The 24,280-nt window shown below is 37.0% G+C and overlaps 1 long non-coding RNA gene across 2 annotated transcripts in view; it reads right to left on the bottom strand.

Moving 5' to 3' along the window:
• LOC110262178 overlaps positions 1 to 23,724 on the bottom strand; it is a 30,792-nt gene extending 7,068 nt beyond the window's left edge. For both annotated transcript variants that reach the window (XR_002346843.1, XR_002346842.1), the window contains exon 1: positions 21,072 to 23,724. This is a non-coding gene — a long non-coding RNA (uncharacterized LOC110262178). The remainder of the gene's footprint in view (positions 1 to 21,071) is intronic.

Raw genomic sequence — 24,280 nt, forward strand, 5'->3', positions numbered from 1 at the left:
TAATAGTTTTGGCTCAGCTCTCTAGGTTAGGGTTAGGGTTAGGGTTAGGGTGAATAACCTAACATTGACAAGTAAATGAGCAGATCTCAAAGATGCTACTGAGACCCTCTCATCATCTGAGGGATGTTTCATTTCTTTAAAAGAAGAATGCTTGATAAATTTGCAACTGGCATTGAAAATTTAATCTCTCAAAAAGTTGATGAAGCAATGAGAAAAAAATCCAACCCCCAGGATTTGATTGTTCGCAAAGGGAAATCACAGCTATAAACATGTCACTTCCCAGCTCCAAAACCTTCAAAGACCACAAGTTGTTGGCTGAATAAAGTAATAATAGTAAGGCCCCTCTGCAGTTTGGCTCAAGTTTCCTTCCACACTTAACTCCCACGATTTACTTACAAGAGAAGGGATGGAATGGCTAAAGAAGTGCATTTTTCCGGGGAGATATATATATATATGCCAAGCACTGCATTATGTTATTCCATTTTATCCTCACAAATCTCATATCCTAGAATTTTGGTGAGGGTTTAATAAAGTCATCAATGTCAAGAGTCTCACACAGGCATTAAAATTCACAGAATTATTGCACTTAGAACAGTGCTGAATGCATGGTAAGACTTCAGTGAATGTAGGCATTTATTATTAGTTTAAAAGAACATAGGGAAAGAACATTAACATCTTTTAGGATGAAGGAACTGATGATCATAAAGGTTACTCTATTTTCTGAAGTGAGAGCAGGACCAGTATTTTATGTGACTCCAAAGTCCTTCCCACGGTACCCATCTCTCTCCACTATGACACTCTACTCTCCAACTAAACTGAACTCTACTCTTCCTCAAAATACATCCACAACTTCTCCCAACATTTTACCTTTGCTTATGCTTTTGACCTCCCTCTACTGTCCCTGGCTTCTACTCTACCTTCGTCAAGTAAAGGATTGGCTGCAACTAATTATCCATTTCATACACTTTTCAATACAGGCACTTGACAACTGCCTGCACAATTTCCCCCAAGTACTCACACAACAAAGGCATTACCTAAAGTTAGCCTGACTTGTTTAATTTTTTCTACGGTATGACCCTGTTATTTCTGAATTTTTAAAGGCAAAAAAACAGACTCATATTTTTAACTTATTTTAACATTTATTTCCGTGAATAATTACCGAATTCCCACCATGTGCCAGACATTGGATATATACCAGAGAATAACGCATAAAGGATAGATGTACTCACATCAGTAAATACTGGATGACTGTTCTATAAATACAACTTTACAGAAGAGCAAGACCCATCCCCCCAAAACTTAGAACAAACCTGTTTATATTTGAACTACCAGTAGTTCATGTGATAACTCAACTATATTTCTAACACAAGCACCACACCCATCCTAATTTAGGGCTTCCATATTCCTTGTTATTGTTGGATTGAATTTTTGTGTGTAACACTGGGGTCTTATTTTTCCTTATCCTTCAGACTCTCCCACACTTCACTCCCATAGTGCCATTCTCTGGGGAAAAAATACAAAAACATCTCAATCTTGGAGGCTTTTGAAGTAACTCTGCTAGACTTGATAATAAGCTGCTCATACAAAACCCATCAAATGTGCTTATTCCAGATAACACTGCTTTCTCAGAGACTGAGCTATTTATAAATTCCTGTTGGCATTCTGTCCTCACAAGTGCTGAATCTCCTCCTAGCTCCTCAAAGTCAAGTAAACAATTGATTAATTGGAAATTTGCATTACAATTTCATTAATGTTCCTCCCTAGTTTGCATGACCTTGTAAGACCAAGCCTTTTTGATGCAACATAGTTTATTTCTCTATCACTCTGCCCATTTGGATTTGATAGGCTCCCTAACCATAGCCTATCTTCTTATTGATGTTAAGTGTATTTGATTGCTTTCTGTGGATCATTAAAATGTTTAATTTTAAAAGGAAATCGTTCAGCCATTTAGTGCAAAGTGTTGATTGTCAATGGAGCCATTTCAGTTTATTTGGTGGGCTGTTTAAGCAGATTCCTTTTAAAAACTGGACATTTATTCCTAACACCATTCAAATAATTAATTGAAACTCCCCTCAGAAAAGTATGATCCCAGGTTTTAGAGTCACCCTGCCATAGTTCAAAGTTGTGATAAAAGTATCTTCTTACCAATGAGTAAATTAAGTCCTGGGCTAGATTCCTGTAATCTGTCTCCCGTGAGTCAAGTGTGGGAATCTGCAGACAATCCTAGAAGGGGACATGCAGTAACTTTTGTTTGGCTGTTTGGCATCCCTTAAAAATGATCGTCTTCAATTACACTACGTTCAAACTCTCCAAAGATTCCCTGCTGCCATGAGAATTAAATATCACCTTCCTCGAATGCCTGAAGACTTTGCACCTTCAGACCTCTGGGAGCATCTCAAACCCACCTCTCCTTTTCCCACTACATTCCAGTCACTCAAGTCTCCTTCCAGCTCTTTGTCTCAGCTCATGCCTGTGTCAGTCATTGAACGCTCCTCCCTCACCCTGGAATGTTCTTTCTTCAGATCTTCATACGACTACCTCCTTTGTTTTGTTCTGATGAGATACCTTCAGAGAAACCCTGGGTAACACTCTGTGGCTAAAGGCTTGACCCTTTTCCTGTCCTCCAATGTCTACCTCCCTCTCCCAGTCTCTCTCTATCCCATCATCCATTTTTTAGCACTTCACTCTATTTCAAAACACACATCAACATATTAAATAACATTTATTTCATTTTACTTCTAATTTGCCTCTCCACCAGAATACAGGCTCCACACAAACAAAGGACATTTTCTCATCTGCAACTATATTCTTAGCACTCAGAATCTGCCAAATAGGTGCTAGATAAATACTTGGTGAGTCAGTAGATACATATTTAGTTGTAAGAGAGACTGAGCATTGCATATGGTTAAGATCATAGAAGAAGTTAACGACAGCTGTGGCCTCCACCCTCCTGTACTGAGTAATTAAGCAATGCCCTCCTTGGCAGCCCTTGGCACTGCAGATAACTTGGCTCATCCTCCTTGAAAAATGGTTTGGTGCTAACTAAGCCATGAAGGGTCTCACTTTCCTTCACCACCTCAGTGGCTCTTCAGCTTTTTCATCCCAATCACTTACAGTACTATCTCTGAAAGGATTTCTTATATGTAACATTCCAACACAAATGTATTTCCATTGATGTTGTAGAAAGCTTTTAAGTCTGTCGTGATGACTGGACTTCTCCCCAGTTTGGAAGACCCTCAGTATAGCACATAGAAACTTAATAACTCCATCCTATTCCTATAGTATGGAGGATGCACATTCATTCATTCCTTCCACATGGGCTTATGGAACAGAAAAGATTGTGTTCTAGGCATCTGTATGGATACTGGAGATAAAATAATCAAAAAAAAGTTTTAAGAATTAGAAACCTATGCTCTCCTGTAACTCACATTCTAGTAGAAGAATCAAACAGTAAAATAATTTGATGTGAATTACATGGTATGTTCAATATATTAAGTGCTACTGAGAAAAATGTAACAGGATGTGGAGACAGAAAATTAATCAAGGAAAGGGGTTGTAATTTAACAGGATGGTTACAGAAATTCTCACTAAAAAATGAAAATTTAAGTAAAGACTTGAAGGAAATAAGCAAATCATGTGACTATAAGGGGCAAAGGTGAATGGAAAGGATTAGCAAAAAGGCTGACAAGGCTGCAGTAAGTGAGGAAGGAGTTGTAGGGAATTGGGAGGTAGAGATAGGAGAGGTAATCAGAGAGGTAAGAGGGGCCCAGGTGACAGGATAGAATGGACCATGGCATAAGGATCATAACTCTTACTCTGAGACAGATGATAGCCCTTAGAAGATTTTGAGAAAAGGAGTGACTTGATTGGCCGTATGTTTTAACAGGATCACTCTGGCTGCTGATTAATAAATGGTAAGAGAGCAAGGGCAGGAGAAGGACAGTGCTATAATCCAGGAAATAGATGATGGACCTTGGACAAGGGTGGTAATATATAGTGTTAGGAAATGCTCAGATTCTAGATAATCGATTTTTCTTGACATACCTACTACTCAACTCTCATAAAAAGGAGAAGTAATGTAACACAGTGGAAAAGAGCATAATCTCTAAATCAGATGATCTGGGTACAGCTTGTGACTCTGACACCTCCTTAATACTTGAATCTACACAGGTTAGTTGTCCTCCTTAAATCTCAACATAGTCTTCTGTTAAAAAGGAGATAAGAAGAGTGCATTAGTTAAAGTAATGCTAGATATTCTAACACATACAAAGCTGGGAAATGGCTCCAACAGGAGAGAAATTTATTTCTAATTGATGTAAAGTCTCATGAAGTTATTTCTGATCAGTGGGGTCCATCTCACAAAAAAAGTGATTCCATCTTATGGCTCTATCACTTTCAACACTTGGCTTCTGAGGTCTCCCTGGATTTCCAATCAGCAGATGGGAGAAAAACGAAGGCTCATTGTGGGAAAAAAAAAAAAAAATTTTTTTGGCCATGCCCACAGCATGTGGAAGTTCCCAGGCCAAGGATAAAACCCACATCACAACAGTCACCTAAGCTGCTGAAGTGACAATACTGGATCCTTAACCCACTGTGCCACCAGAGAACTATCAAAAAATTTTAATTGGCTGAACCGGGAAGCAATACAATCATTTCTGCCCATTTCTCCCACCAGTGAACTCAGTGCTTGCTCTCACAGTCACTCCTAACTACAAGGACTCTGGGATCCTGGTCTCACTGGGTGCCCAGGACAAAGAAATGGATTTGGTGAGCAGCCGATCAGCTTTCAACACTATCAGTCTCCATTAGGAAACTATTGAGGGTGTTAGGTGAGAAAACAGTTGGGAAGCACTTATCCGAAGGCCTAGCTACAATAAGTGGTTATTAACCCAGGAATGCACAGGGGAAAGAAAAAGCCACACCCACAGTTGTCTCTCCTGTCATCCAATTCCGAGTGCTTTCCACCTGTTTGGGTGGAGGAGAGCTGGTCTTAGAAGAGTTCCCCAGTTCTCTCCTTTTGTGAGTAGAAACCTAGACAATTTCCAGTCAGTTTCCTCAACATTTACTGAAACAGAATATTATCTCACACTGATGTGTGAGTGATGATTTCTAAACAAGGATTTCCTTTCACATACAATCTTAAATGCCATATTAGTAATATAAAAAGTAGGTACCAAGAATTCTCAAGCAATCTTTAATGGAAATGTTCATTCAGCTGAGGAAATGGGGGCATCTGCAATTCATTCTCCCTTTGATAAAAATAAATTTCTAAACAACTTTGTTGAGACGTAATTTTTATACCATAAAATTTACTCATTTAAAATATACGATTCAATTATTTGGGGTAAATTTGTAGAGTTTTAGAATCATCACCATAATTCAATTTTAAAACATTTCCACCAACCTAAAAAGTTCTCTTGTGCCAATCTGTGGTCAGTTCCTTCCACTATACCCACTCTTAGGCAACAGTTAAACTGCTTTCTGCCTCAATGCCTTTGGACAGTGACAACATGTGGTCTTTTTTGTCTGGCTTCTTTCACTTATGATAATTTTTTAGGGGTTCATTTATGCTGTAGTGTGTATCAGCATCTCACTCCTTTAGGTTGTTGACTGATACTCTGTTGTATTGATAGTCCATATTTTGTTTATCCATTTATCAATTGATGAGCATTTTCACTCTTTCTAACTTTGGCTATTATGAATAATTTTAGCATGTCTCCCAACCTGGTAATGGATGTCAGATGCTATCCTCTTGAAGGTTTGTGCAGTGGTAGCAGTGGCATTTACAGCAGCAGAGTGGCATAGTGGAAAGACAATCAGATTTGACAAAAGAATGACTTGGACTTAGACCTTACTGCTTTTTTCTGAACTATCCGTCAGGGAATAACCTCATGCTTGTTGGTACTGAAAGGCCAGTAAAAGAACAATCCCCCTCGTCCGGGCTAGGAAGAGGCGACACCCCAAATCACTCACGAGAAGCGGTCTTGATGCAAACAGCAAGAGGATTTTTATTCCAAGCGCGCTGGGGCCCACAGTCATACGCCACGCAGGGGTAGAGGACTTCGGCCCCGAGTGCGGAATCGGGACAGCTTTTATGGGGTTCACAACAAAGCCTGTGCGTCGCAAACCAATCATTATAAAATATCGAGAGCCCGCGCTCCGTGGACCAATCATTTTAAAAGAGCTCCGGAGGTCCGCATCTGCGTGGGCTCCTGGGCAGAGTGACAGATTGCAGTTGAGATAGGTCACTAGGGCTTTCAATGTGTAATCAATTCTTCCATGGTGCCAGTCAGTTTTACAGAATCCACATAAGCGATTAGTCAACTCATTTCCTGTTATCTTACTTAGGCCAGGATAGCAGGCCCTGGAACAATAGGAAGTGTGACCTTCTACCTATTTACTGGCAGCGAGCAGGGTCTGGAATTCAGCGGCATTTAGAGCTTTTTATTAACTTCCTGGGTTCTGGGAGGGTTAGGTTGCATTTTCATCCTTTCAGTACTAAGGGCCTAGAATGGTTTTGACATAGTAGATGCTCCACAAATGTAAATTCCACTACAGCCCTCACTCCATTGTCTCACATTCTTCTCTATAAGAAAATCAGACCCTCTTATCAGCCCTCCCAAAAGCTGAGCCAGTTTGTTTCCCATATTCACACATGTTGTTTTACCAAGACTGTGAGTAAAATAAGAGTCCCTTCAATGTGTAATTTGGAGGAAGCCATATCCTCTCACCCTTTTCCTACTGGTCCATAAAATGAGAGTTTCAACTTCTTTCAGAAGTCTTGGTTAGAAGCATCTATCTTTGTTCTAGATCTCGTCTGTTCCTCTCTACCAGAGAACAGTGATTTATCTGTTTGATGTATTGATGAGTCTGATGTTCACTGATCCACACTTCTCCAGTGGTCAGCGTTAACATGGTAAGTCACTATACACAAAAGAAGCCTCCTCTTGTGCCCTGATCTGGGCTTCCTGGCTCACCGGGGTGAGGAATTGCTGGGTGGATAAGTTTCTTCTCTGGAGGGCTTACCACTCAAGTAAATCCAAATATAAATCTGAAAAAAAATTATTAGGAAGCCAGATAGGCCACAATCAAGCTACATTTGCCAATCTAGCTTTACTTTCAATAAGGCTGACAATAAAATTTTTCTGACTCCTCTGCCTAGTTCTCAAACAGCTGCCATTTTGAGGAGCAAAGGATGTGATAATTCCTCAAGCCCAACATTTGGAGGCTGTTTGTCTCTTTCAGAAACACAGAGCTGGGAATATATTTAGGCAGACTAACAGTTGTAGTCTTTTTTCCCTTCCATGTGTGGAAGACTCTTCTTAGGAGTAACCACCCAGTAATGCCGTATTTGTATCCTATCATTTAACACAAGTTTATCCAATCCCTCTTGGGTTTCCCAAAAGAATTTGTTAGCTTTCTTTCTCTGAAGTAACAAATTACAGTTTGAGTCGGCCTCCTATACCACATCAATCACTTGCTCAGTGCCCGGGATTGCTAAATGGTTGACCCAATTGAGTAGTTTTAACCATCCAATGATTTGGATTTCGGGTGTTAAAACAACTGAAGTGGTCTGACTACTTAGACTTAAAATGCCTGAAAAACCATGATGAAGACTAAAACATCCAATTTAACTGGAAAACAAACAAAGTTGTGGAATCTTTTAGATGTGTGCACATGTGTTCACAAGCACACCAAGTGTCTCTCAGGTTCTTTCTCTCTTCTCTTCCCCTTCTTCCCCCTTTGATTTTTTTCCTCTTCTTTTCATTGTCTCTCCCTTTCTCATCTCTCATGTTTCTCTACTTTAATCTTTGTCTCTTTCTTTGTATCTTTATCTCCCCTTTTGTCTGTATCTCTTTCTTAGAATTAGCAAATAATCATAATGATAAAATAGGCATTTTTTATTAGCAGTGCTTCCCTCTCATTTCATCCAACATCAGAATCTAAGAAAAACTAAAAAGAAATGGTTACACTTGTTTTCTTGAAGATTTAGATGAGTTAGTGAGCTACTTCATTCAGCATAAGAAGAAACACTTTGACCTTGGCAGAAGAAGTTGAGATACAAGGAACATTGCAAAGAATAGAGCAGGTCATAGCATATTACTAAGATAGGGAAAGCCACCCTGGGAAAGCAGGAGACATATTAAATTTTTGGCAGAGGAAGGGCATCACCTTCTGGGCTTCAAGTTAGCCTCTGATATCACAAGGTCATCCTTTAAGACTGGAAAATTAAAGCCACAAGTGCCCCTCCCATGGATCAGGGCAGAAGACATAGATGGGATCTCCCAAGAGGGTCAATGCCTTGTCAGTGATACAGCAACAAGTGTAAGGGAAATTCATTGAGCAGCTTCCCAAAGCTGATTGTTGGCCATCACTCATGGTTGAAAATCCTCATTTTGAAGACAATCTCAAGGACTCAGCTTTTGAGTTTTTGGCTCATCAAAGTTACTCTCAGTACTACTGAAAATAACCATATTCAAAACACAACAGAGCCCTGTCTAAGAGACAATGAGAGAACATTAAATTTTCTCTAACGTGTAAAGGAAAGAGCATAAAATGTCTTGATTTAAAAAATGTGATATTCAGAAAGTGCCTTCTATTATGCAACAGATTACTCAGTGCATCAGACTGTTTGTTTTTTTCCTGAGAAATGGAACAATTTAATCATAAGATCATTAGTGCATTGCAAATTGATTTTTGTTTCAGTTCCTTTTGAATTTTTTCTAACATAAACTGACAGTTGTCCTGCTGTCAAGACTCACTCAAAAGCATCAAACATTTTTAATATTTTATTCCAGATTTTACTTAGACTTGAAAAAATAAATAGAACCTGAGAGATGGGTAAACTTTTGTATTAAATTATATATTTGGACACTTCATTTTAATGTTGAGTGATATCAACCTATCAAGTATGAGAATTATGCTCAATGTTGAGACTAACATAATAAAGAAAATTCAGCATCATAAAGTACTCTGTAAATGTTCAGAAATGACTACTGACCCCAAAATTTATTCACAATCTTTAAGAAGCCTCTATTTATAAATATCAAATATTTGGGTTGATGTTTCCATCCTTCGTAATTCTACTGGAAACAATTTTATTCATTACGATGAGGCCATATGATTATCTTCACAGTTTAACCCTGCCTTTTTGTTTAATAATTAAATGTGAAAAATCATATGGTGATGATAAGTAAAATAAACAACTGCCCTGGGACCAGCATATTAATTCTTTGTCCTGGACTGACCCACTTCTGAAAGTAATTTTCTTCCTAAGATATCAGGGGAGGAAAACATTTTGGCTGCCTAGGATATATTTTATAAAAGTGTGCTGATCATTGTCAGGCTAAGTAGAACACTCCACAGTTAACTTTCAGCTATAGGTTGATTCCTTATACTATATCCATATTTTTTCATTGCTCTTAAAATGGAAAACTACAGAGAATAAAATAACAAATACTTATGTACCTACCATAAACAGTTAACAAATGCTAATACTTGAATATGTTTACTTCGGTACTGTTGGTATAGGTCTGTTTGTTTATTGTTTGTTTCTTCTTGGGAAATAACCCATTACTAATATATTTGAAGTTGTCATTGTACATTTACCTTCCCATGTTTCCCCACCTCTTTATCTTATGTCTCATTAACACTTTCTTGTTCATGTTTTGGTTCCTTCTCTTCATAGAAATAGAGATGAGAGTAATAGAGATAATCAGGTCAATATATGGGCTGTTTTATTACGGGATATATGTTCTTTTGTTTACTCATTATTTCTTTTTTTTTGCTTTATGCATGTCAATACGTAGCTATATCTCCTTTCTTTTAATTATAATGGTGTATTTCATTAGCTAAATATACTACAGTTTACTTATTCACTCAGTTGATATATATTTATATTTTTTCATCTTCTCTGCTAAAATCAATGCTCCTTATAAATGTCTCCTTGGGCACAAATGCCAAGAGTTCCTCTCCAGGATATATACCAAAAAGTAGAACTGCTAAATTTTCAGCATTTTTATTAACACTGTTGTCAAAATATTTTCCAAAATTCATAGTCCTAACATCACTGTATGCAAGTGCTATTTTTTGAAGTCCTCACTTTTTCTTTTCGATGTTAAAAATTTAGAATTTTCAGATTTTGAATTTGCTGCTGATCGAGGGCTATGTCATGATATTTCGTTATCATATTAACTGGCATCTTATTTACTACTAAACTTTCCAAAGTTTACTAGCCATTTGAATTTCCTCTTTCCTGAACTGAATCTTTATATACTTTGCCCACTGTTTTGGGGTTGAGAAGTAAAGTTTCTGTGGAGAACAGGCTGGGACTATGGACCAATGGAAATGATCAGTTGCTATTTATAAGTTAAATATGCTCAGATGTACCTGTTAAAATGGGATTGAATGCCTCTTTTAACTTTGCTTAGCATCACTTGTGCTTCAGGCACCCAGAGATGATATAAAGTTTGCTATACAGTCCAGAAGAATTGTCATTCAAATGTCATTCAAGTTGACTTCTCTGACTCTTCCAAAAACACAGATTTTTTAGAATCCAGAGACTGGAATGGAAAAGGGCTATTTCAGCTATTGATATACTTTCCACATCTTCAAATGATAGTTTCTATACCCATAATTTTAAGGCAAGGTAAATCATTTACTTGTTCACAGTAATATGTGAGGTTAATCAATTGTATTTAATCCAGCAAAGTAAGCAGGTAACTATTCACAATTCTCTTTTTGTATTGGGTTGTCTTGTCTCTATCTGTAAAATGTTTATATATATAAACTAGATATTTATCCTTTGCTCTCTATGTCATAAACATCTTCACATTTAGTTAAATGCATCTATATATGACTTACGGTTTATTCTTTTTTGTGTGACTTAAGAAAGTTTCTCTATTCCAATGAAGATATTCTTCATATTTTTCAAAAAGTTTTAAGTCCTTTAATCAAATAGAATTGAATATGTATATATATTTTTTCACACTTGGATAAGTAGTTGTTCCAATATCATTTATTATAGTTTGACATATTGTAATGACACTTCTCTCCTGAACTGATCTCCCATTTTGCAATGTTTGTGTGATTTTTGTTTGTTCATTTCTACTTTCTCTTTTGTCCTTTCGATGCACTCTCCCTCTCCTGAGTTAACATCATACTGGTTTACATCCTTTAAGTATATAAAAAATCTTGGTAATTAATATGTGAAGTATGTCTTACTCCTTCTTCTTCCTCTTTAGAATTAACTCAGTTGTTTTTGGACTTATACCCTTTCCTATTAAGTTTGGAATCAATTTCTCAAGTCCCATGTTTAAATTGTAATTGAAATCACATTGAATATATATATTACATGCATATAAATTTTATTGAGCTGAAATCTTTATGCTGCTGAATCTTCATACTTATGAACATAGTACACATTTCCATTTAATCAAATTTTCCTTTTATTTATTTTCTTTTTGGATGTATCCATGGCCTGTGGAAAGTCCCTGGACAGGACCTGAACTTGCACCACAGCAGCTACCCAAGCCACAGCAGTGACAATGCCAGGTCCTTAACCCACTGCACCACCAGGGAACTCCTCAGGCTTGCCTTTAAATGCTTCAAAACTATTTTATAATTTTACCCATGTAAAACTTGAATATCTGGAAGTTCCCATGTGGCACAGCAGGTTGGGGATCCAGCATTGCTGCAGCTGTAGTGCAGGTCATAGCTGAAGTACAGGTTTGATCTTTGGCCTGGAAAATTCCACGTGCTGCAGGTATGGCCAAAAAAAGCAATAACAAAAAAAACTAGAATATATGTTTTCAATTTATTTCTAGTTATCCTGTTTTATTATATTCAAATGCTTTTGAAAGATTTCTATAACCTTTTCAATGTTTTTATTCCTTTTTCATTTCTAAGTTTATTGATTTGCACCCTCTTTTTTCTTGATGAATCTGGCTAAGGGTTTATCAATTTTGTTGATCTTTTCAAAGAAACAACTTTTGGTTTCATTGATCATTCTCTGGTTTTTTTTTTTGTTTCTACTTTATTTGTTTCTTCTCTGATCATTATGATTTCTTTCCGTCTATTAACTTTGGGCTTTGGTTATTTTCCTTCTCTGGTTGCTTTAGATACAAGGTTAAGTTATTTGAGATTTTTTTTTTCTGGTTTCCTAAGATAAGATTGCATTGCTATAAACTTCCTTCTCAGAGCGGCTTTTGCTGTGTCCCATGAGATTTGGATTGTCATATATTTGTTTTCATTTGTCTCTAAGAATTTTTTTAATTTCTTCCTCAACCCACTGGCTGTTGAGTAGCACATTGTTTAGCTTCCAAGAGTTTGTGTTTTTTGTTTTTTGTTTTTTTTTTTTCTTGTAGTTGATTTCAAGTCTCATAGCATTGTGGTCAGGGAAAAAAAAATGATTGATATAATTTCATTTTTTTTTTAATTTATCAGGACTTGGTATGTGGCCCAGGATGTGACCTATCTTAGAGAATGTACCATGTGTACTTGCAGGGAATGTATATTCTGCTGCTTTGGGGTGAAGTGTCCTATAAATATCAATTAAATCCAGGACCAGTGTCCTGGTCAAGGTTGTTATTTAAGGCCTGTGTTTCCTTTTTGATTATCTGCCTGGAAGTTCTGTCCGTTGATATAAGTGGGGTGTTAAAAGTCCCCTACCCTTATTGTATTGCTGTTAATTTTCCCTTTATGGCCTTATATTTAGTGGTGCTCCTATGTTGGGTGCATTTATATTTACAATTATTATATCTTCTTGGATTGATCCTTTGATCATTATGTAGCATCTTTCTTGGTCTCTTGTGACCTTCTTTATTTTATGGATTTTATATATAAATCTTACCCATACCATCCAGCTGATGGATTCATTACTTCATTACTTGTGTGATTTTATATATATATATGTTTGTGTGTGTTTGTGTGTGTATAACCTCTTCGTGTGTATCCTTGAGTATATGTGAAAGTATATCATAGATATTCATATTTGTCTATCATCAAGCTTATTATTGGGGCTGATACATAATATTTATAACCATATAGTTTTGTTTGTTTGTTTGTTTTTTGCTTAGGGCCACACCCGTGGCATATGGAAATTCCCAGGCTGGGGGTCAAATCAGAGCTACAGATGCTGATCTACACCACAGCCACAGAAACATGGGATCTGAGCCACATCTGCAACCTACACCACAGCTCACAGCAACACCAGATCCTTAACCCACTGAGTGAGGCCAAGAGTTGAACCCAAATCCTCATGGATCCTAGTCAGGTTCATTAACCGCTGAGCCATAAAGGGAACTTCAATTGTTCAGTTTTCTGAAACTTTTAAGAACATAGTTAAATATAGATTATTAAATACCAAAGTTGTTTAGTTTGCTAGAAAAATGTATTAAGGTTACACTTTGAAAAAGGATGATATTAATTACTAGGGGCAATATAGAAAACACTACACAAGTCCTTGCTGTCATCACATGTAATACACAGTTGTCTTCTCAGCAACCCAAAATAACCTCAGGAAAAATAATATTAACAACAATAATAATGACTGATTATATTGACCTCTTATTGAGCATTTATTGAGCTCTTTGAGCTAAGAACAAATATTGAGCTGTTCTAATTCATTCAATCTTCACATAAGGTAAGAAAGCTAAGCAGAAGTTAGTCTGCTCAAGCACACTGCTGGAAAGTGGCAGCAAGTTTGAGATTCTCTAAACAGAAATTGTGGAATATCAGCCTTTTGTTTTTTTTCTCAGCTACAGATGCTTAACCATAATTCTGAGACAACAGGACATCCCTTTGGGTCCTTGACACCACCCTTGCATGTATTTTGATTTACATGGAGCTTTTCATCCTTGTGATTTTCACTGTAAGTCAACGTAGCTAAAGATAAAAAATTTCTTTCCCCATAAATCTGCACCATCTCCACATGTTCCTCATAGATATGAAAAAGCAGTTACAATTACATTAACTTTTAAGCCTTTTAAAAACCTGATATGCTATTGATTCAATTTATATTAGGGGAGTTCCTGTTGTGGCTCAGCAGAAACAAATCTGACTAATATCCATAAGGACACAGCCTCAATCCCTGGCCTCACTCAGTAGGTTAAGGATCCAACGTTGCCTTGAGCTGTGGTGTAGGCTGAAGACACAGCTCATATCTGGTGTGGCTGTGGTCGTGGTGTAGGCTGCAGCTGCAGCTCTGATTCAACCCCTAGCCTGGGAACCTCCATATGCTGCAGGTGCAGCCCTAAAAAGACAAAAAAAAAAAAATCTTAAATCATTGCTTTCTTTGAAAAACTCAAGAACTCTACTAACTTTTAAATGAAGAATGTACATGATCTTCTCTGCTTATATTAGAAATCCCAAGTCCTAGGAGGCTATAAAAGTCCCCAGAGGTCAGCCTTGTAGAGAGTTATAAGTGGAATTGTACTCTCACAAGATTTCTAGATAAGCTCCTGTTTGATCTTCCATAAAACACAGATGGAGATCTGACACCTTGTTAATATTGAAAATTAGCTTAAATAATGTTTATCAAGTGATATAGCAATAACATTTTTAAAAAAGTAGTTAAAATAACCAAGTGTCCCCTCTTCCCCCACTCAGCCTTGGACACAATTTGATTCCCTGTACAGCAACAGAGAGCTTCAATTTGGGAATATGCAGAAATTAGTGAAATAGTTTTAAATAAAGTCAGTTAAAATTTTATCTCCTTAAAATTTATAATCATCTCAGTTGAAGTTTGATTTTGTTTCCATATATTTTCTTCCTACCTTCTTTCTTTCTTTCTTAGCACCCTGCAGCGTATGGCACTCCCAGGCCAGGGATCGAATCCAAGGCATAGCTGTGAGCCACCCTGCAGCTGCGGCAATGCCGGATTCCCCAACCCACCACACTGGGCCAGGGATCGAACCTATCTCCTGGCACTTCAGAGACACTGCCAACCCTGTTGTGCCACAGCAGGAACTCCTCCACATATTTTCATGGGTTCTAGCTTCAGTCTGTGTTGTGGAGAGCCCTAGCCATGTAATGCAGGTAACTTTGGGGCTATCTGAGTACACAGGCCAAAAGGAGACCCTACTGTTTGACCTCCAGGCCCCCATCCCTTCCTCTGCCCCATCCAGAGCATCTCTGCATTTATCCCAGGGATAGACATTGGGTGGAGGGATAAGGTTGCATCAAAGTGACAGTTCTAAATCCACTGTTTCAGACCATCTAATCGGCTAAAATGTCTACTTATTAACTATACACCTTTTATTCTAAGCCTGTATTGTAAAAGTCAGTTATAAAGCAATAGACTACAATATGAAGTCAAATGTAAACCATTTCTCAGACAGCACTTAATGAAGATTATGCAGTGCTACGTTTACTCGATGCCTTACAATGCTCTTGCCTTAAGAGCTGGACTCAAAACATCCTCTGTAAATACCCTAGAGTGCCCTAAAGAACGGGTGTAATTCATCCTGAGCTTTTAGTTATTTCTGGCATTTTCAACTTACTTGGCTTTGGTCCTGATACTTAATACTTGATTCTATTTCTGGCTGACACAAACAATATATAAACACCCACAAACATAAAAATTATTTTAAATCCACATCAGACCTGTCTTTCGGTTCCATAAAAGCAGGATTTTGTGGCATCTTGCCTTTAGATGTTTTTGTGTGCCATGTGTTAAAAGTATTCAGCATTAATCTATGTGTTCAGAGTTGAACCTCTTTCTGGTAATGATGTTGAGGTCAGAATTAAACGAGAGTTGTGGACGTGAGCTCTGGTGTATGAATCTCTACCCCTCCACTTACTTGCTGTGAGAACTTGGGCAGGCAACTTAACTTCCTGTACCTCAGAGACAATAAAAGATACCTATTTCATAGACTGTTACAGGGAGAAAATTAAAAAATTCATGTAAACCATATAGAAACGTATCTATCATACACTTTGTATACTATAAGGGCTCAATCAAGTTCAAGTTATGGTATATGACTAATGTTATAAACCGTGCTACGTAACACTTCTAATTTTTATAGTTTCTGTTTGTTAACAATGGAGCATGATTTGACCAACAATACAACCGAATCTATGCTATAATGAGTTTATAGACACAAATGGCCAAGATTATCCAATTAACATAAAAAATTTTAATGTGAGAAATATTAATGAGTACCTGTTAAAATTTCTATTTCTTTGAATTAATATTTTTGTTAATCTCTACCTTTCAAAATCTCACAAGATTATTTTTTTCTCTGCTTTTCTGGAATGCAACTACCTCATTAGGCATTTTCTCATCTTCCCAAAGTAGCAACATTTAAAACCCTCCTTTGCCATTTGTATTGTTTTTTTTCTTCTATAGGTTATCTCTTGTATTAGAAACAAATATAAAATGAAAAAAAAAATCTAGAAAATAGACATGTTCTTTGGCTCTGCTCAGCTGGACTTTACTTCGCAGAGCATGGCATGTTTTGATTAGGGATCCTTGATACACTCACCAAGTCTTAGTTCAGTTCTGGGACTGCTGATTCCCTACCTGTCTCACCATCATTTATTATTCTTCTTCCAGGGAGTGAACAAATTTTGAGGGATCATTCCACCTAAAAAAAAGTTCTCTCCCTCTTCTGTCAAGTGCCCCAAAAAACAGGGTCTGTAGTTAGATGAGGCAGATACAGAGAAAGGAGAAATATTTGTTGTCGCTTTGAAATAACAACCAGAATGAAGTACATACAAATGACATCTGGGGTTGGATTACGCTGGAAGAAAATGATATTTGTCAACTGACATGTCAGATTGAGTCATCATTAGTACTTGATAGTTATAAAATAATTTGGAGAAAGCATAACCACCCACATAAAAGGCAGCAAAGCCAGAATGCTTGGCAAATTGAGCTGCCGCACATTTGCTTTGCTATCATTAGTGGCTTTTATAACTTGCTGGTTCACTACAAATCTAATTTAACTTCACTTTAAAATAAGGCTTTCCTGCAACAGAAGAAAGGGTGGGGGAAAAAACTGTAACTGCAATGTATACATCTAAGGATAACCTGACCCCCTTGCTGTTAAGTGGGAAAATAAAAAAATAAATAAATAAATAAATAAAAAATAAATTAAAAAAATAAATAAAATAAGGCTTTCTAGGCCCTCATCCTCCATGCTTTGGAACATATAAAAGTGTGATGAGGTTTTCCTGTCCTCAGTAAGCATGCCTCCAAGATCTCAGGGGAAGACTAACAATGTGCACTCCAAATGAATTCATCTGTCTTCAGTCTTTTCACACAGGGGGATAATTGTCTTTATTTTTTAAAATCATATTCTGTACTTTTATAAGGATGGACTTTTTTTTTTTTTTTTTTTTGTCTTTTTGCCATCTCTTGGGCCGCTCCCGCAGCACACGGAGGTTCCCAGGCTAGGGGTCAAATCGGAGCTGTAGCCACCAGCCTACGCCACAGCCACAGCAACTCGGGATCCGAGCTGCGCCTGCCACCCCCACCACAACCCATGGCAACGCCGGACCCCCCAACCCACTGAGCGAAGCCAGGGCTGGAACCCGCAACCCCAGGTTCCCAGTCGGACTCGCCAACCACTGAGCCACGACTATTAGACCCCTAGTCTGGGAATCTCCATATGCCTCAGGTGTGGCCCTAAAAAAAAAAAGTCAAAAAACATTGTTTAAAATGAAACTGAAAAGCTATAGACTCTTGGATAAATTATGTCTAAAAATGATTAAGACAAAATTATTGTGATTTTGCTGATATTAATTGAGGCATACTTTGGATCCCTACAATACACAGGGATTAAGGAAGATCTGACCTGGTGAAAACAGAGGACCCCATGCCCTTCTTGGACTTTTGAATATCTTCAGGAAAACTTTCAAGTCTGCCTGAAAATATGAGCTGGAATGGCTAAGATAAGAATTTCAGTGAAACAGAATAGCAGCCATCTCTCCTTGGATCATGTTTAAAGAAACAAGAGTTCTCTTAACACAAGTCCCTGGATGTGAATCTGTCTTCTTACACAGGTTTAAGTGACTGAAGATCTGATACATTTGGGTGGATCTTGGCAGGGGCTGAGAAATACGGCCTTGGCTTCCACTGCTGGGAGTAGGATCTGAGCTTTCCCTCCTTTATTTTAAAAGTCACTTTTATAAGCATCTTCTTGCAGTGAATGCTCTCTCAGCTCAAATGTCATAATCTTTACATAAACATGAAAATTTATCTTTCCCTTTGTTGTGCAACTCAGTCATCTCTGAATTCCAAATGTTAACTCACCCTCTCTTCTCATTTCCACAACCCATTTTTTTATAGCATATCCCAGGGAGAATAAATGCTTGGTTTCTTACAAAGTTAACTGATGATAGTATTGAGGGCTTCTTCCTTCTCCTTTTTTTACCATTCTCCAGAGTCCTCATACAGACATCCAAATCTGGAAAGTTTGGATCAAAACACCCTGGGGTAGCAAAACATTTGGGGGCCTTAAGTTCATATGTGAATTGTTTCTAGGAAATGCCCAAAGGTTGTCCCTCATGACCGCAGAGTCATTGAAAAGTATAACAAAGGGCAAAAAGAAAACCATTATCAAACTTTATGGACGCTACAATAGCATAGAGGGTAAGAACATAGGTGTATCGAGCCAGACTTCATGGGTTCAAATTCTATCCTTTCTATGTACTTCTGTTGTCCTTGGGCAGTTTTCCTAATCAGTCTGTCCTCTGATTTCCCTCACCTATAAAATGGGATGACAATAGCACCTACCTCATCAAGATGTTACAATAGTCAAATGAATTAATACGTGAAAACTTTATAGCGCATCCAGTAAGTGTTATATAAGTATATAAACTGATCACAAAAGTGGAATGCATTTGAAGATGAAAAGTTTTTTTTTATTTTTTAAATTTTTTGCTTTCTAGGGCCTCACTCGAGGCAGATGGAGGTTCCCAGGCTAGGGGTCAAATCGGACTACAGCTGCCAGCCTACACCACCTCCCCGACAATGCCAGATCTAAGCCATGTCTGTGACCTACACCAAAGCTCACGGCAATGCCGGATCCTTAACCCAAAGAGCGAGGCCAGGGATCAGACCTGCATCCTCATGGATACTAGTCAGATTTGTTTCTGCTGAGCCACAATGGGAACTCCTAAACAATTTTATTTTACATTTTTTCAAGAAATATTTTTTCAATCCCCTACAATTACTAGTAATGATATACAAGCATATGGAAACATTGGAATTCAAATTTATTTCCAATCTTTTTTACTTCAAACTTCAATATAATTATGAGGTCCCGAAAATCACCCCCAGGTTTGGTGATTTGCTAGAAGAGCTCACAGAACTCAGCATATAGTTTTACTCATGGTTATGAATTATTATAACAAAAAGATACAAAGAAGAATCAGCAAAAGGCAAAGGCACATGGGGTAAAGACCAAGGGAAACCAGACACAAGTTTCCAGAGTCATCTGTTGATGGAATCACAAGGATATATGCCTAGTTTCCCCAGGAATGAGTTGTGACAAGAGAAGTAATATGTCATTTATGAGGAAAGCTTGTTGGGCTCAGCACCAGGGTTTCTATCTGGAGCTAGTCATGTAGGCATGCTTTGCCTGGCATAGACACAAATTCCAGGTTCCCAGAAGGAAAGCAAGGGTTCAGCAGAAACCGTATTATTTGTACGAGCATTTCTGGCATGGTGAGCCATTCTAATGAGGATATGGTGAGAAGACGCCTGAAAACCATGTTATCAATGCCCATCAAGGGCCACCCTTGTAAGCAGACCTTTCTACTGACAGCAGTCAAACTTGATATTTTCTATATATATTTCACAGTTTAATTTTCCACAGATAAAAATAACTTAAAGAAATCAAATTATTCTTTCATAATCATGAGTTTCTAGCTGGACCAAGCCCTGATTATTCCAGTACCCTCCCTATCCAAGAGTCTTTCCAATAGATTACGCAGGTATTTAGAAAAGCATCTGATATCCAGGCAACTAAGACTGATCCAAACAAACTGAAGTGACTCATAATCAAGTATGCAGTTATACCTTTTGGTCCTTCATATATGAACAAGAAATAATCATAATTTCTAGATTAGCACTATTCACGTTAACTTTTAGCAGTAATGGAAATCTATGCTCTGCTCTGTCCAGTTCAGTAGCCACTGTCACCTTGCATCTGTTGGGCACTTGAATTGTGGCTAGTGTGTCTAAAGAAGTATTTAATTTTGTTTAATTTTAATGAACTTTATTTTAAATAGCCACATGTGGCTAGTAGCCACATACTGGAAGCACAGAACCAGATAATTTAAGACCTGATTTATTAAAGCAAATTCATGTGAATTAGTAGACTAAATAGTCCCTGGAACACTGGAGTGTCCTTTAAAATTTCCTGAGAGACAAACCAGTATCACCATACAGTCCCCCAAATATCTTGATCTCTTGTTGTTTTAATCCAAATTTATGGGTTTCCCCAGAATAAAGAATACTCCACTACCAGTGGGTGGACCATGGTTTTTTTTTCTTTTCCCTTTTTTTTTTTTGAGTAATTTTTTAAAAAGCCTACTGTCTGGAGATAGCAGTTAATGTGCACAAATGGTGCTGACTGATAGCCCTCAGAAAAAAGAAGAGCAGGCATAGATTGGTGCAAAAATCCATCAGTGAACTTCAGTATAATATCAGTTCATGTATCTTTAGAGTTTACCAGTAACTATGCCAAGAAAAGAGAAAAGGGAGAAAAAGTAAAGCAAGGTAGTTTCTCCCAAAAAGGTATCTAATGAAATAAATAATAAATTCTAACTTATTCCAAATATAATGTTTGGCATACGTACCTTCATAATATTATATCCCCCAAATCCAGTAAAAATCATTTTTGTATATGTGTAAAACATAATAAAAATGAGAGCAAATAAAGTAACCAAGGTCATTTTTGAAAGACAGTAAAAGCTCTATTTTGTTTTTTTATGCCAGTATAAAAATCACAAATTTTTCATCATTAGAAACTAAAAACAAACTAGTGCCATCTTGTGGTAGCATCTACCACTCCAAGATGATGTTGTAAATTGCCCCCACCTTCTGAAAAAAGGCTTCTTACCCATTAGAAATGCTTCTGATCTCAACCTCAAGCACTCTTTCAGACTTGGTCTCTGGTTCAGCTTCAGAATATACAAAAGAAAAAGAAAAAGAAAATTTAAGAACTAGAGATAGAGGTAAGGACTCAGGATTATTTACCCAAAGAGAAGTAAACCCCAGGTGAAAAAGATTTCTACAGAAAATAAAAAAATTATTGATAGTAGAAAAAAAGACTTCCAAAGTTCCTAAAATAATGGTGGCAGCCTAAGAAGAAAATAACGTCTACATAATACAAATATTTTTAAGGGAGAAGAAGGGGAAAACTACAAATCAATGTTTACCCTACTGGCATTAAAGATACTTATGAATGAAGAAAGGAGGATAAAAAGGGAAAGCATGGCTAAATCTATTTTATTCTACCTGTTTTTAAAATGCTACACAACAATATTACTAATATGAAAAGTGCAAGTTCATTCTTACTAATAAATACAAAAAAAAATCTTTCTGCATAGAAAGTGATATTCAAAACTAGGATATTTGACTGCAGTGTGAATCAAATAGGATTTGCCCACAAATGTATCACAATAGCATATGATACTAAAACACAGTGATCTATGACTAGTGTTAAGAAAGCTAAATTAAAACCAAATATTTCTTTATGGCAGGATTATTTAGAATCCTTACTATGTTCATATGCAATGTGAACATATGTCAAGAGACATATTTGAGTTTCACCATTTTCTAAATCTTTATGGGTAAAGAACATTTACTCCCCACTTTGGAGTATATCCAAGAACTGTGTTCTACAAGAACATTTTGTGAAACAATGCTCTTATTCAACAGTTTCAAATCATTTTCACTGAAGAAGCCTTTCAGCATCCTTTCTCATTGCTCTACATGGACATGTTATCACCAAAGGAAAGTATACATGTGACTAAGGAAGCTCTTGTATCCCTAAATGAGAACTTGCCCTACTGAGTATGAGTTGGACATCACTTACTGTTGCCAACACATCCAATGGCTTCCTTTAAAACTCTAAGCTGTAGCAGTGGAATAATAATCCCATCCATAACCTTTAGGAGTGTCAACAAAGTCTTTTGCCAAAACAACTTACAAAATCAAGGAATATGGGAATAATTGCTGATGAGATGACCAGTGGTAATATAGGTACAATATATAAAGAGGTTTTAGTGGATAAATGACATGTGGCACATAGTAAGTGGCTGTTCACCAAATTATTTCACTTTTCTTCTAGTCACAAAACCAAGGTTTGTTTCCCAGTCTCCTTTAGTTTTGAATTTATGATCTGACTAATGTCTAAGCAGTAAAATGTGGATGAAATAATGCAACTTCCAAGCTTGGCTCATAGATACCATCTATGAAATCATGTACTTTCTTTCCCCTGATTCACCAGCAGCAGTTCCATGCCTTGGAAGCCATGGATTGAAAATGAGACACACTCCATCTGGATTCCTGAATAACTTCATGAAGCAGAGGCCAGCCTCTACTGCCACCACCCTTGATTGGTCTTTACATGGACAAAAAAGAAAGAATTGTTACAAGTTACCAAGATTTCAGGTTTATTTGCTTACAGCATTGAGCAGTGCTTTATTTATCAAAGGAGGGCATAGAATTGTTGCAACCAAACAGAAGCCTTGTTACATTTGGTTACATTTCTTCTAAATTTTGTGACAGTATTTTTTTCTTTTTCAGGAATCTCCATAACTTGTTTGTTAATTTTTCATATATTTGGAAAACCAGTGTGGAAAAAGTAATGCATGTATAATCAGAAAGCCTGCCTTATGTTCCCAGCTACTTGCTAGTCATTCATTTGAGTGTGTCACTTCCACTTAACTGTCTTTGAATAATCTTTGACTCCATTCCCTCTTCAGAAACTTGCTTAGACTTCTCATTACCCCCACCCCAAACACTCTGCTAATTCTTCCCCTTTTGCCTTTTTGACCTAAGTTTGTCTCTTCTTATTCTGCCTTTCTCTAGTGCAACCATCTAGTTCTGAATTATGACAACACAACTCTACTATGTAAGTCTGTTTTCTTGCTTTAACATACTCTTTTAAATCACTGGCTGATAGGAAAATCCTCTGTGGTGCTTCACCGTCTACTCTGGCTTTACATCTGATTCATCCTCACCTAGGATCTGTCTCCTCAACTAAGTTCTGACCATGTACCTGGCATCTGGTCAGGATGCACCTCCAAGATATGATGTCAGGACTCAAGTCCAACCCTTCTGTTACCAAGACAGACCATGTCCTGAGCAATAAAACTATACAAAATTTTAAAATAACTGAAGTAGTATACAATGTGTTCTCTGACTATAATAGAATCAAACTAGAAATCAGTAACTGAAGACCAACAGGAAAATCTCTAAACATGGAAATCAAGCAACATACAAATAGTCCATGAGTCAAAGAGAAAATGTCAAAGAAAAAAAATTTATTCATAGAACCAAATGAAAATGAAGATACACATGTAAAAAATATGCAAGCTGTGACTAAAGCTGCAGTACCAAAAAGGTATTTCCAGCACTAAATACCTACCTTAGAAGTAAGCAAAGGTCTCTGGTCAATAATCTAAGTTCCTAACTCAAAAAACTAGAAAAGAAAGAGTAATAAAAGATGAAATAAGCAGAAAGAAGAAAATATTAAAGAGCAGAAATCAATGAAAATTTAAAATAATTTAAGCCAATGAAAATTTAAAATAATTTAAACAATAGAAATAATCAATAAAACAAAATGCTACCTTTTTAATAAAGAAAATTGATAAAACTCTAGCAAGACTGACAAAATAAGTAGAGAGAAGATATATATTATCAATATCAAAAGTAAAGTAGGGAATATCACAACAGAGCCTGCAGTTACCAAGAGGATGATAAGGGAGTGCTATGAAACACTTTGTACTCGACTATTTGACAACTTAGAAGAAATAGAAATTCCTTGAAAACCACATACTACCAAAACTCATTCAAAATGAAATATATAATCTGAATAGTTCTGTAACCAGTAGATAAATATACTTAATTTGTAATTTAAAAGCTCTCAAGAAAGTAATATCCAGCCCAGATAGTCTCACTAGAAAATTCTATCAACCATTTCAAAAACATTTACATCAATTTCACACAGTCTCTTCTAGAAAACAGAAGAGAAAATGCTTTCCAATTTGTTTTATGAGGACAGTATTACCACGATTCCAGAACCAAAAGAAACCCAAAATT

This window comes from Sus scrofa, chromosome 8 (assembly GCF_000003025.6).
Source record: "Sus scrofa isolate TJ Tabasco breed Duroc chromosome 8, Sscrofa11.1, whole genome shotgun sequence".
NCBI classification, from domain to species: domain Eukaryota; kingdom Metazoa; phylum Chordata; class Mammalia; order Artiodactyla; family Suidae; genus Sus; species Sus scrofa.